Source organism: Coffea arabica, chromosome 1c (assembly GCF_036785885.1).
Source record: "Coffea arabica cultivar ET-39 chromosome 1c, Coffea Arabica ET-39 HiFi, whole genome shotgun sequence".
NCBI lineage: Eukaryota > Viridiplantae > Streptophyta > Magnoliopsida > Gentianales > Rubiaceae > Coffea > Coffea arabica.
Genome location: NC_092310.1, coordinates 27,041,207 through 27,052,800, shown reverse-complemented (window position 1 = coordinate 27,052,800; position 11,594 = coordinate 27,041,207). Strand labels below are relative to the sequence as shown.

The 11,594-nt window shown below is 39.8% G+C and overlaps 1 long non-coding RNA gene across 1 annotated transcript; it reads right to left on the bottom strand.

Moving 5' to 3' along the window:
- Positions 1-5,272: 5,272 nt before the first annotated feature.
- LOC140006417 (uncharacterized) lies at positions 5,273-7,829 on the bottom strand. The gene is made up of 3 exons (XR_011814024.1): positions 7,634-7,829; positions 6,038-6,125; positions 5,273-5,360 (listed from the first exon to the last, which is right to left on the bottom strand). It is a non-coding gene; the product is annotated as an uncharacterized lncRNA (long non-coding RNA).
- Positions 7,830-11,594: the final 3,765 nt, after the last annotated feature.

The window sequence follows — 11,594 nt, the reverse complement described above, 5'->3', positions numbered from 1 at the left end:
AAGTCAAAACAACTAGGCTACGCTAGTCATTACACATCTCACGCCTCACTCGTACACCTGTAAGGAAAACAAAACTAACGGAGTGAGCCAAAGCTCAGTGAAGTTCCAAATATCAAATTGGCCAGCAAATAAAGTAATAACAGCGTGATAGTGAAATAGCGAGTAAACAAGTCAAATCAGAGAGATAACACTTCAGATATTCAAAAAATATCTGGTTCACATTCACATGTAAGGATACAGTGGCTCATATCTCGGCTCCATCACAGCTTGATCGATTGGTAGTTGACACTCCATCAACTTTCAAGTAATGAACTAGTCCAGAAAAACCCCACTTCACGCCAGTCTTTGTCCACCGATCAACCCCCTTACCGGGCCTGCACGGCACACGAAACACGGGTGGTAATACTCAAGTATACCGATTAGCCGAGGAGATAACACTCCACTCGACATCACTAATTGCTCAGGGTTTGTTATCTAATCGACCTAGCCCTTGCCGGCTCGACTCGATTAACTAGCCACAAGGTTTCTGGAATTCCAGGCAAGATATAATTCATACACATGTAGACCAAGTCAATTGAAATCGATGAACAAGAACAAATCTCGTTAGGGCAAGTGCGATAAAGTACACCCTTGCCCTATCAAATCACTTATATATCATGTAATCACATTGATCAAAGATAAATCACAAATATCAAGTTCAATCAGTTATTTGGAAGCACTCACCAAAAGTAGTGCCTCTAGTGCTCGCGTCTGGGTTGTACTCCGGGTTTGGAGTCCAAATCTGCGATAAAACTTGACTTAAGAACTTTGAAAATCAACTAAGGTTCGAAACGTAGACGTTTCGTTCAATAAGAATCATGAAATTGAAATTCACTTGGAGAGTAGTCGTGAAATACTTGCTCGCTTTTTAAACGATAAAACTTTGTAACATTTATATTTGGAAATGCCATTTAAGTCGAAAGTACAAGGAAAACATACTCCGAGCAGTCATTATTTTATTTCCCAAGGGTACAAGTTCGGCCAAGTTCTTACTTATATACCTCAGTAAAAGAAGACGCAAATATCCTAGATGGCTCAAGTAGTAATCACTCTTAACCCTTACTCAAGTTGCAAGTATGTCTACCTAGCCCTTGAGCGTAAATTTGGACAGCACGCCCTTTGTATTTTCCTATTTCCAGCCATTTATGGCTTCATTCTTTTCCTCAATCAAACCCAAAGTTACACACAAAACAATCTCATTTCAATAGCCGTTCAATAGGCTCAATGTGACGGCCCCACTTCTCCCTAGGGCGTACCCCAAGGTTCGGCGGGTCGCCTACCCAACTCTCGCCGGGACTCACTCACTAACTCATAAAACTAGAAAATAGATTCACGCCAAAAGAAAATTCTATCTGAATGATTACATCTTCAAAAGTTGCACAACCTAGTACATCAAGTCATGCATACCACGAGTACCAGAAAGTAGACCCAAGAAAAGCTGATAACTACAACCATCACGACAACTATATACATCTTACTTGTCAACTTATAACAAGTACAAGTTCAACTCGTCTATAATCAAAACACTAAACCCCTTCCCGAGCAATCCCTGCATCGGCCCCCTACTAAGGAAAACAAATAAAATGGGGTAAACTATATGCTTAGTGAGTAATCAGGGGGAAAAAATGTAAACTCACATAATTAAACAAGTAAATCAGGATATTTCACATCAATGACAAAAAGTAACACAATGGTAGGATACGGGTGGCTCCAAAGGAAGTTTAATTCCCCGAGCTTGAACGCCTGTTGACACTCCGTCAACCAAAGTACTCATGGTCCGTAGACTCCACTCAAACTTCCCCGTTCACCTTATTAACCCCCGCTGGCCAGTCAACAGCACACAGCAGCTCGAGCGAAAAAAATAACTTAGCTTTCGACAAAGCTTTAAAAAGGAACTAAATCCCAAGTTTAGCATGGAACTATCTTCGACCAAGCCCCAGCTGGCTCGAATAGTTCGTCTAACCCTTGGAACCGGGTTGGAACCAAGCCCTGAGATATCCGATCTCTCAATAGATGGTATCTTTCAACAAAGTACTTACCCAAACAGCACACAGCAAATGGGGTTCAATTCAAGTCATGTAATCACTCCCATCAGCACACAGCAAGAGGGTGATACCCAAGTCATGTAATCACCCTCCTCAGCACACAGCAAAAGGGTGATACTCAACATAAGACATGTATTCTCACATAGAAAATCAAAACAAAAGATGAGCTTAGGTCGAGTGCGATAAAGTACACCCTCGCCTAAGTTCCCATTTAACATATACAAGGTACTTCAACAATTCCACATCAATAAATAACCCAATTACTCAGTTGATAAAGCTTGGCACGAAAAATGATACAAGTCACTGAGCTTGACAGCGGCTATACAATAGCAGTTTATAACTTAAACGATTGAGAACGGTCGAAAACGGTCAAAAATAATAAAAAAATGGTACAAAAAGGGTTACACGATTTTGATTATAATTGGAGCTGTGGTTATCGGATCAAAATGTATTAGATAGTGTCTCGAAGCTTAGACAAAATGTTACAACTTTCATGAAGACACCTCGACCAGTTTTTTAGTGTATTCAAGTCACATTTGTAAAATATAGAACTAGAACTCCAAAGGCTAGGTTAATTCCTCTAGCAAATATTTGGTGGCATGCCCCTTGTGTTTATCTATTTTCCAGCCATTTATGGCTTCAATATTTTCCTCAAATCAGTCCCAAAGTCACACATATGCAATGGTAACACAATAGCCCATCAACTATGCTCAAAATACCCCAACTACAACGCAAGTACTAACATGGTAATCGGAAATCAAGTTCAAAGACAAATAAGCGAATGGCAGCTTTGATGTCTCTTAGCGTAACGAGCACAACAGAAGCTACATTTATCGGATTGGGGTACAATTTATACTGTTTCTAAGCTAAGACAAAGGCCTACAACTTTGATGAAGACCACTCAATCCTGTTTGTAGTGTATCTAAGTTAAAATCTCCAATGACAGAACCAGAATCTTACATTCGGACTTGTTAACCACCTTATACATAAATGACAATAACTAAGGCTACCAAATCCCAATCGAGGTGATTCTAGGGGCGTTGGAAAGCTACGACATAGTACTACAACTTTAATGTTTTGGCCAAATGCTAAATCAGTACGCATCAGGGTGAACAGACATGGTCAGTTTGGTGAAATGTCAAAACTGTCCATTGGACTAAACCTATGAGAGTCAGGGGTAGTTTTGTCTTTTCACAGGATACATTGTTCCGATTGAGCTGAAATTTTGTAGGTAATCATAAAATGTCATTATATACAACTTTCATGTTTTGTGCCAAGCCTGATTCGGCCTCTAACATGATGAAATAAAATCGGGCAGAACTGAAGCTAAATTTTCTAGAAATCTGGAAATTTTGTTATTTCAAGTTATAATTCATATTTTCACGTTGAAACTACCACTACTATCACCTTTACAAGATCATATACCACATATATTTATCATACCACACCTAACCCACAAGAAACCCTAACTCAAAAGTCATCCATCTAACCATCAAAACCATTTCAAACAAGCATCACAAGCACAATTCTAACATTAATACCCAACTTAATCATGATTAATGGAAAAAGAAAAGGTGATCAGCCATTATACCTCAAGACAAGGCCTTGCAAGAGTGAGCCTCCACTACTCCTTGAAATTTTTGGTTCCTTAAGCTTCCCAAGCTTCCAAACTAGTGATTAATCGGTTTAGTTTTGCTTGGTTTCACTCACAACTCTTGATTTGAGGTTGGAATTAGAAACTCTCTTCACACTTTCTCCCTCAAACTCACGATCAGAAAAGGCAAAAATGAGGAAGAAATGAAGCTCAAGAAAGGATAATAAGGTTGGAATTAGTTTGGTCAAACAACCGTTGGATGTTGGCCACTTGTCGCTTCAAGATGAAATCTCAAAATTTGCTTTTCTCTCTCTTAATTTGGTCCACAATTTCGGCTGGAATGAGAGGATATTTAGGGCTAATTTTGCTCAATTAATAATAAGCAAATTAAGGTAATAAAATAGTGGTCAAGTGGTGCACTCAATCGATAACGATCGATGCCCGTCGGTTCGAGCGGATTTTCCTTAAATCGCGTATACTAAGGTTTTAACTTCTAATTCACTAACTTATTATTATCACTTCTAATCATATAATATTTCCTCATCCAAAAGTCACTCTTACCTACCAATTTTGATCCTCACTCCGTACCGAATAATCATGCTACGGAAAAACGTGAAAACCCTTACTTGCTCCAACTTGAAAAGGAAAAGTGAAACCCTACTTTCTAGGTTCATTTGCACTTATTGTGGAATAATTGGGTGGTAGGGCTATTATAAATTAATAATTTCCAAATAAAAGGGCATTTTTAAGAAAAACGTTAGGGTTTTACAATTCCAAAAATTGAATTTAGGGTTTCAGTTGAAATATGAGAAATTTGAGAAAACGGTCAATCACAAATGAAATTAGGATTTCGATTAGACTTTTAGGGTTTCTAGTCTTTTAAAACAAAACAAGGTTTTAAATCAAACCCAAAGAAATAACTTTAGTTTCTTCTTTAAAACAAAATAATGTTTTAAAACAAAAATAAACTAGAGAAACTGTAATATCCTTTTTGAGACTAAACAAAAGATGATCCTAAAAGTTGGGGTATCACAATCTTCCCTCATTCAAAGAATTTCGTCCTCAAAATTTCAATCAACGAGCTAAGGGTTGGAATACTCGAGTTCATCAGTAGTGGTAAGAATTACCTCAAAAATTAGTAACTCTATGTATCGTAATCCAAGATCCAACCGTATAATCCTTATCTCACAGTCTCAATGGTCTTTAAGTATCTTGTAAAACGAGTAGAAGGAAACCTCAATACGATGGAAAATAGGAAAGGTACCTTTGGTGATTACCAATGGGTCTGTCACCTCTTGGCTTCCTATTGCATAGGTCCTTGCCGGCACTTTCGGTCGATTACCCTTTAGCATTAGTCGGCTTAGATGTGTTCCCTTCTGCCCTTGGTGTGACAGCCCCACCACCCCCTAGGGCGTACCCCAGGGTTCGGCGGGTCGCCTGCCCAGCTCTCGCCGGGACTCACTCAAACACTACAGTCCTCAAATGAATTTCAAGATAAATCTCAGCTATTACATCCAATTCACATCACGAGTACCAGAAAGTAAAACCTAGAAAAGCTGAGAACTATAACCATTACAACAAATATATACATCTTACTAGTCAACCTAAAACAAGTACAAGTTCACTCGTCTATAATCGAAACCCTAAACACCTTCCCGAGCGATCCCCGCGTCGGCCCCCTGCTAAGGAAAACAAAAGGAAAGGGGTAAGCTATATGCTTAGTAAGTAAACAGGGGTAAAAGCGTAAATTTCACATTTAGATAAGCAATTATTTCACAAAATGCCAAGTCAAGTGCAAAAGTAACAATACAAAGGAAGGATACAGGTTGGCTCCAAAGCCAAGTCATTTGCCATGCGTGACCTCCTGCCGACACTCCGTCGACCACAAATAAGGTCCGTAGAACTCCACTTGTACACCCACCGAACACCTTATCACCCTCACTGGCCAGTCACCTCACAAACTTGCCCGGGCGAACGAAATCACAAACTTGAGCTTGAGTCATAAGCTCGGGTCACAAACTTGGTCCACATACTCGGTGAACCGGATTCACAAACTTGGTGACCTCAAACCAAGTTGGACTGACTTCGACCAAGCCCTAACCGGCTCGAATAGTCCATCTAGGTATTGAGATCGGGCCCCAAACTCACAAACTTCACAAAATTATTCCAAAATCATCCCGAGCCACAAGCTCAAGGGTTTTAATTCCAAAATTGCTCATATACACAAGCCATGTACAAATATGTGCGCAAATTTAGGGTTTAGGTCGAGTGCGATAAAGTACACCCTCGCCTAAGTACCATCTTCATACATATCGAAACACATAAGCAACTAACACACAAGAGCGGCCTGAATACTTACCCAAAATACAAAAGTAGTACAAAAGCGGAAATCACTTCGTGTGTTGGCTAGTAGTGGGCCCCACCGGCTCCGCCTAGCTCACCACGGTCTGAAATAAAGATTTTATCACATTATATCACAAAAGGTTACTAACAGACCCAAAACAGGCAAAACAGCAAAAGCCAACACACGTAAGTATGGAAACGGCAAAATTGGCACATGCAAGTGCGCGGAACGGCAAAAGGAAACGGCCAAATCTGCCATCTCAAACCGTTTTGATCAAAGATTAGGCTAGGAATGTCGGATCAAAGTGAACGAGATACCGTTTCGAAACTATGAGAAAGGGCTACAAATCCCCTGAAGAAACTTTAATCTAGATCTGAATGGAAGCAGGTCGAAATTGTAGAAAACAATACCAGAAATTTACGTCTTAGGGTGACAAATAGGGTTGTTTGCTGGACCATAACTCCCAGCTCACAAATCCAAATCAGGAAATTCCAAAGGCATTAGAAATCTGAGACATAAGGATAAAACTTTGATGTTTTGGCTAAGACCTGAATCTATTCAGAACAGAACGAAAATGGAGTGCCAAAGTACCTGTCAGAACTGTCCAGATTCAAAGGCAGTTCTGACGATAAATCTTGTTTCGGTCATAACGGGAGCTACGAAACTCGGATTTCGACGTACTTTATACCAATTCGAAGCTAAAACCAAGATCTACATTTCTTATGAAGGAGTCAACACCCAGATCATACGGTATCAAAACCGAAAAAGTCACGGGCAGAAGCTAAACTAAAAACGCACAGAATCTGAAGTTCAGAACAGGCTTGAGTATTTCATCTATGACGCATGATACACTAATCCGTTTGACCTGAAATTTTACAGGCATATACAGGACTTAAGGGGCTACAATATTTAAGAAGGCCACTCAGTCTAATTTCGAGTGTAACTATATGAAAAATGTAATATACTACACCAGAATTGCAAAACAGGTTCACAAGCCATATTCTAGTACAAACATCATAAAACAGCCTACATAAGTCCAAATCCAGAAATTCCAAAGCCATACGAAATCTTAGAAACATGGCTACAATTCATCAGAAGACCTCAAAAACCAATTCCGAAGTATTCCCAACCAAAATAATCCAATTACAGACGCAATTATCAAATTCGGGTAGAAACAGGGAAGCAGGGGTAATTTAGTCTTTGCACAGGCTACGTTACTCCGATTGAGCTGAAATTTTGGAGGCATCTCTAAAACATCATTCCCTACAACTTTCATGTTTTAACCTAAGGCTAATTCGGCCTGTAACATGGAGCACTAAAACCGGACAGAATGGAAGTCATATTTTCCAGAAATCTGGAAATTTGGGATTTCAGGGGCAATCTCTTCATTTTCTTGATTCAATCATTACCACAACCTCTTATACAAGCCTATATACATCATATACCACTCCTACAACAAGTATAAGAAGGAAATCAGTCAAACCCAAAGTCATATACATCACCCCAAAATCATCACAACAACTTGTATAGCTACTAATCTAACCAAAACACAAGCTATATAACATCTTAAACAAAAATAAAAGAACCAAAGCCATGGGTCAGACCTTATACCTCAACAAAAGGGCTTGCAAGAGTAATACTTCATCTCCTCTTGAAATTTCTGGTTCCTTAAGCTTCCCAAGCTCTCAAACTATTGATTAATCGGTTTAGATTTCTTGTTTTCTCACTTAAGTGGACCAAACTCAAGATGGATTATGATTTCTTTCTCTTGGCTTTTCCCTCTCTTTCTCACGGTTCATATGGCAGAAATAGAGGCTGAAATGAAGTGCAATTGAAGCTTCAAAGAAGGTTAAAAGGATAGGAATTGATTTGGGTCAAAGGTGACAAGTGTCACAAGTTGATTGGTAGTCAAATTTTTTCTTTTCTCTTGTTTTCTTGGTCAAATATTGTGGCTGGTGTATGAGATATTTTGAGGGTTAATTAGCTGAAATAAAATAAGAAGATTAAGGTAATAAAGTATGGGTCAAGTGGTGTGTTTACCCGGTAACAAACGGTACCCGTCGGTTCGAGCCGATTTTACTTAAATCGCGTATACTAGGGTTTTTACTTTCTAATCACTAACTTATTATTATCACTTCAAATCATATAATATTTCCTCATCCAAAAGTCACTCTTAAGCACCAAATTTGATCCTCACTCCGTACCGGATAATCATCCAGCGAAAAATCGCGAAAACCCTAATTTGCTCCAATCTTGAAAACGAAGAGTGAAACCCTACTTTCTAGGTTCATTTGCACTTGTTGTGGAGTACTTGAGTAGTAGGATCATATTAAATGAATAATTTCCAAATAAAAGGAATTTTAAGAAAAGTGTGATGAATTTTACAATTTCATAGAATAAAATTAGGGTTTTGAGTCAAATATGAGGGATTTAAACATAACCTGCTAGTCACAAGTAAACTAGGGTTTTAAAGTACAAGTAGGGTTTCTAGTCTTTAAAATAAAACAATGTTTTAAGACAAAAATAAAATAAAAAAAACCATAATCTTTTCTTTGAGATTAAACAAAAATAGTATCCTAAACTTTGGGGTATCACACTTGGCAAATTTCTTTCTTTTGGCAGGTGAGGGCACTGAGCAATCAGATGCTCAGCACTACCACATCGGTAGCATTTCCGTACTTGTCCTTTCTTCCAACAATTATCTTGTATGTGATTAGCAGCCCCACAAAATCCGCATGCCATTCTAGGTCCTGATGTCGGTTCTCCTCGTGAGTTACCCCCTTGGGTCTCTTTCCCTACCTGATTTTTCTCAACATTTCCTTGATTTGGCATCCCAGTGGATCGTGGTCCACCTCTTCCTCGACCCTTCTTAGGTGGTGGCTCGCTCCTCGAGCTCTATCCCTCAATATAACTACTTTGTATTTGGGTGCCTTCTTTTCTTATCATAAAAGGCCTTTACTTGACTCTTGGTACTTTCAATTCTTTGTGCCTTTTCAATCGCTTGACTGTAAGTCTCCAATTGAGCAGCTGCCAGTGCTTCCTGAATCTTCACATTCAAACCATGAACAAACCGGCGAATTCTCCTTTGGTCTGTCAGTACTAATTCTGGAGGAAAACGAGAAAGTTTGGTAAACTGTGTCTCGTACTCCGCCACACTCATAATCCTTTGACGTAGGCATATGAACTCATCCTCTCGCCTTTCCTAAACAAGTGGCGGTAAGTATTTCTCATTAAACTCACGAGTGAAATTCACCCATGTCCATGGGGTTTGCTCTCTATCCCATTTGGCTCGAATCACATTCCACCAGGCACGAGCCGCTCCCTTAAATTGAAAAATGGCAAAAGCTATCTGCCGTCCCTCTAAGTATCCTAACACAGCAAAAATGTCTAACATTCGCTCCAACCACCTCTCTGCTATATTAGGGCTAGGTCCACCCAAGAATTTTGGCGGTAGAAATTTCTGGAACCGTTCGAAGGCACGGTCCTCTCCCTCATGATTTCCAGGATGCTGTACTTGGCCTTGACCCTGTTGGTTGATCATTTGTTCTAATAAATCAGCCATTCGCTTTATGGCTGTAGCTACCTGGGTTTCGGCTTGTATATTCGCATTTTCATTGGTTACTCCTTTGGTTCCTTGTCCTTGTCCTCTACCACGAGTCTCCATTTGATGGTTTTATAGTTTCTATAATTGGGGCCAAATAGGGCACGAGATCAAAGTGTTGAAAAGTGATAAAATGCATGAAATATTCAAAAGATCAAAATGTGTACATATATATACAAGTCACACCAAAATATACACAATATAAAGCACCATATACACTAAGGGACATTTCAAGTTAGACAAAGTCAAGTGCAGTAAGTACTATATATGTTGGCATTAACATACCACAAGTAAATGGCATGTAGGAACAATGCAAGGGCAAAATGAAAGAAAACACGACTTGTCGTCCCACACTCAGTGAAAATCACCCCCGTCTGGTTTCCTACTCCACTTCCCAAGGTGCCCATTGATCTCTTGTACTCACTCTAGCCAGACAAAGCCTGTTCATGTTCCCAAAATACAAGTCTCAAGTACTTAGCAGCACCTCAACTCTGGAGCAAACTATCTACAATCGAAATTGCTCCCTGACGTACCTATCTATTGGCCTCACATGTCACGAGAAAGATTTAAGGCCTAATAACAATTCATGACTCCATAACTTAAGCTCAACGAACACTTAATCCTTCGTACTTATTCACCATTTAGCCCAAGCTCACTCCGCGCAGAGACCACGCGAAGCAGGCTCTGATACCACCTGTGACGGCCCCACTTCTCCCTAGGGCGTACCCCAGGGTTCAGCGGGTCGCCTGCCCAGCTCTTGCCGGGGCTCACTCATAAAACTAGAAAATGGATTCACGCCAAAAGAAAATTCTGTCAGAATGATTACATCTTCAAAAGTTACACAACCTAGTACATCAAGTCATGCATACCACGAGTACCAGAAAGTAGACCCTAGAAAAGCTGAAAACTACAACCATCACGACAGCTATATACATCTTACTTGTCAACTTATAACAAGTACAAGTTCATCTCGTCTATAATCAAAACACTAAACCCCTTCCCGAGCGATCCCTGCATCGGCCCCTGCTAAGGAAAACAAATAGAATGGGGTAAACTATATGCTTAGTGAGTAATCAGGGGGAAAAATGTAAACTCACATAATTAAACAAGTAAATTAGGATATTTCACATCAATGACAAAAAGTAACATCACAATGGTAGGATACGGGTGGCTCCAAAGGCAGTTCAATTCCCCGAGCTTGAACGCCTGTTGACACTCCGTCAACCAAAGTACTCATGGTCCGTAGACTCCACTCAAACTTCCCCGTTAACCTTATCAACCCCCGCTGGCCAGTCAACAGCACACAGCAGCTCGAGCGAAAAATATAACTTAGCTTTCGACAAAGCTTTAACAAGGAGCTAAATCCCAAGTTTAGCATGGAACTATCTTCGACCAAGCCCCAGCTGGCTCGAATAGTTCGTCTAACCCTTGGAACCGGGTTGGAACCAAGCCCTGAGATATCCGATCTCTCAATAGATGGTATCTTTCAACAAAGTACACAACAAAGTACTTACCCCAAACAGCACACAACAAATGGGGTTCAATTCAAGTCATGTAATCACCCCCATCAGCACACAGCAAGAGGGTTATACCCAAGTCATGTAATCACCCTCCTCAGCACACAGCAAAAGGGTGATACTCAACATAAGGCATGTATTCTCACATAGAAAATCAAAACAAAGGATGGGCTTAGGTCGATTGTGATAAAGTACACCCTCGCCTAAGTTTCCATTTAACATATACAAGGTACTTCAACAATTCCACATCAATAAATAACCCAATTACTCACTTGATAAAGCTTGGCACGAAAAATGATACAAGTCACTGAGCTTGACACCGGCTATACAATAGCAGTTTATAACTTAAACGATTCAGAACGGTCGAAAACGGTCAAAAATAATAAAAAAATGGTACAAAAAGTGTTACACGATTTTGATCATAATTGGAGCTGTGGTTATCGGATCAAAATGT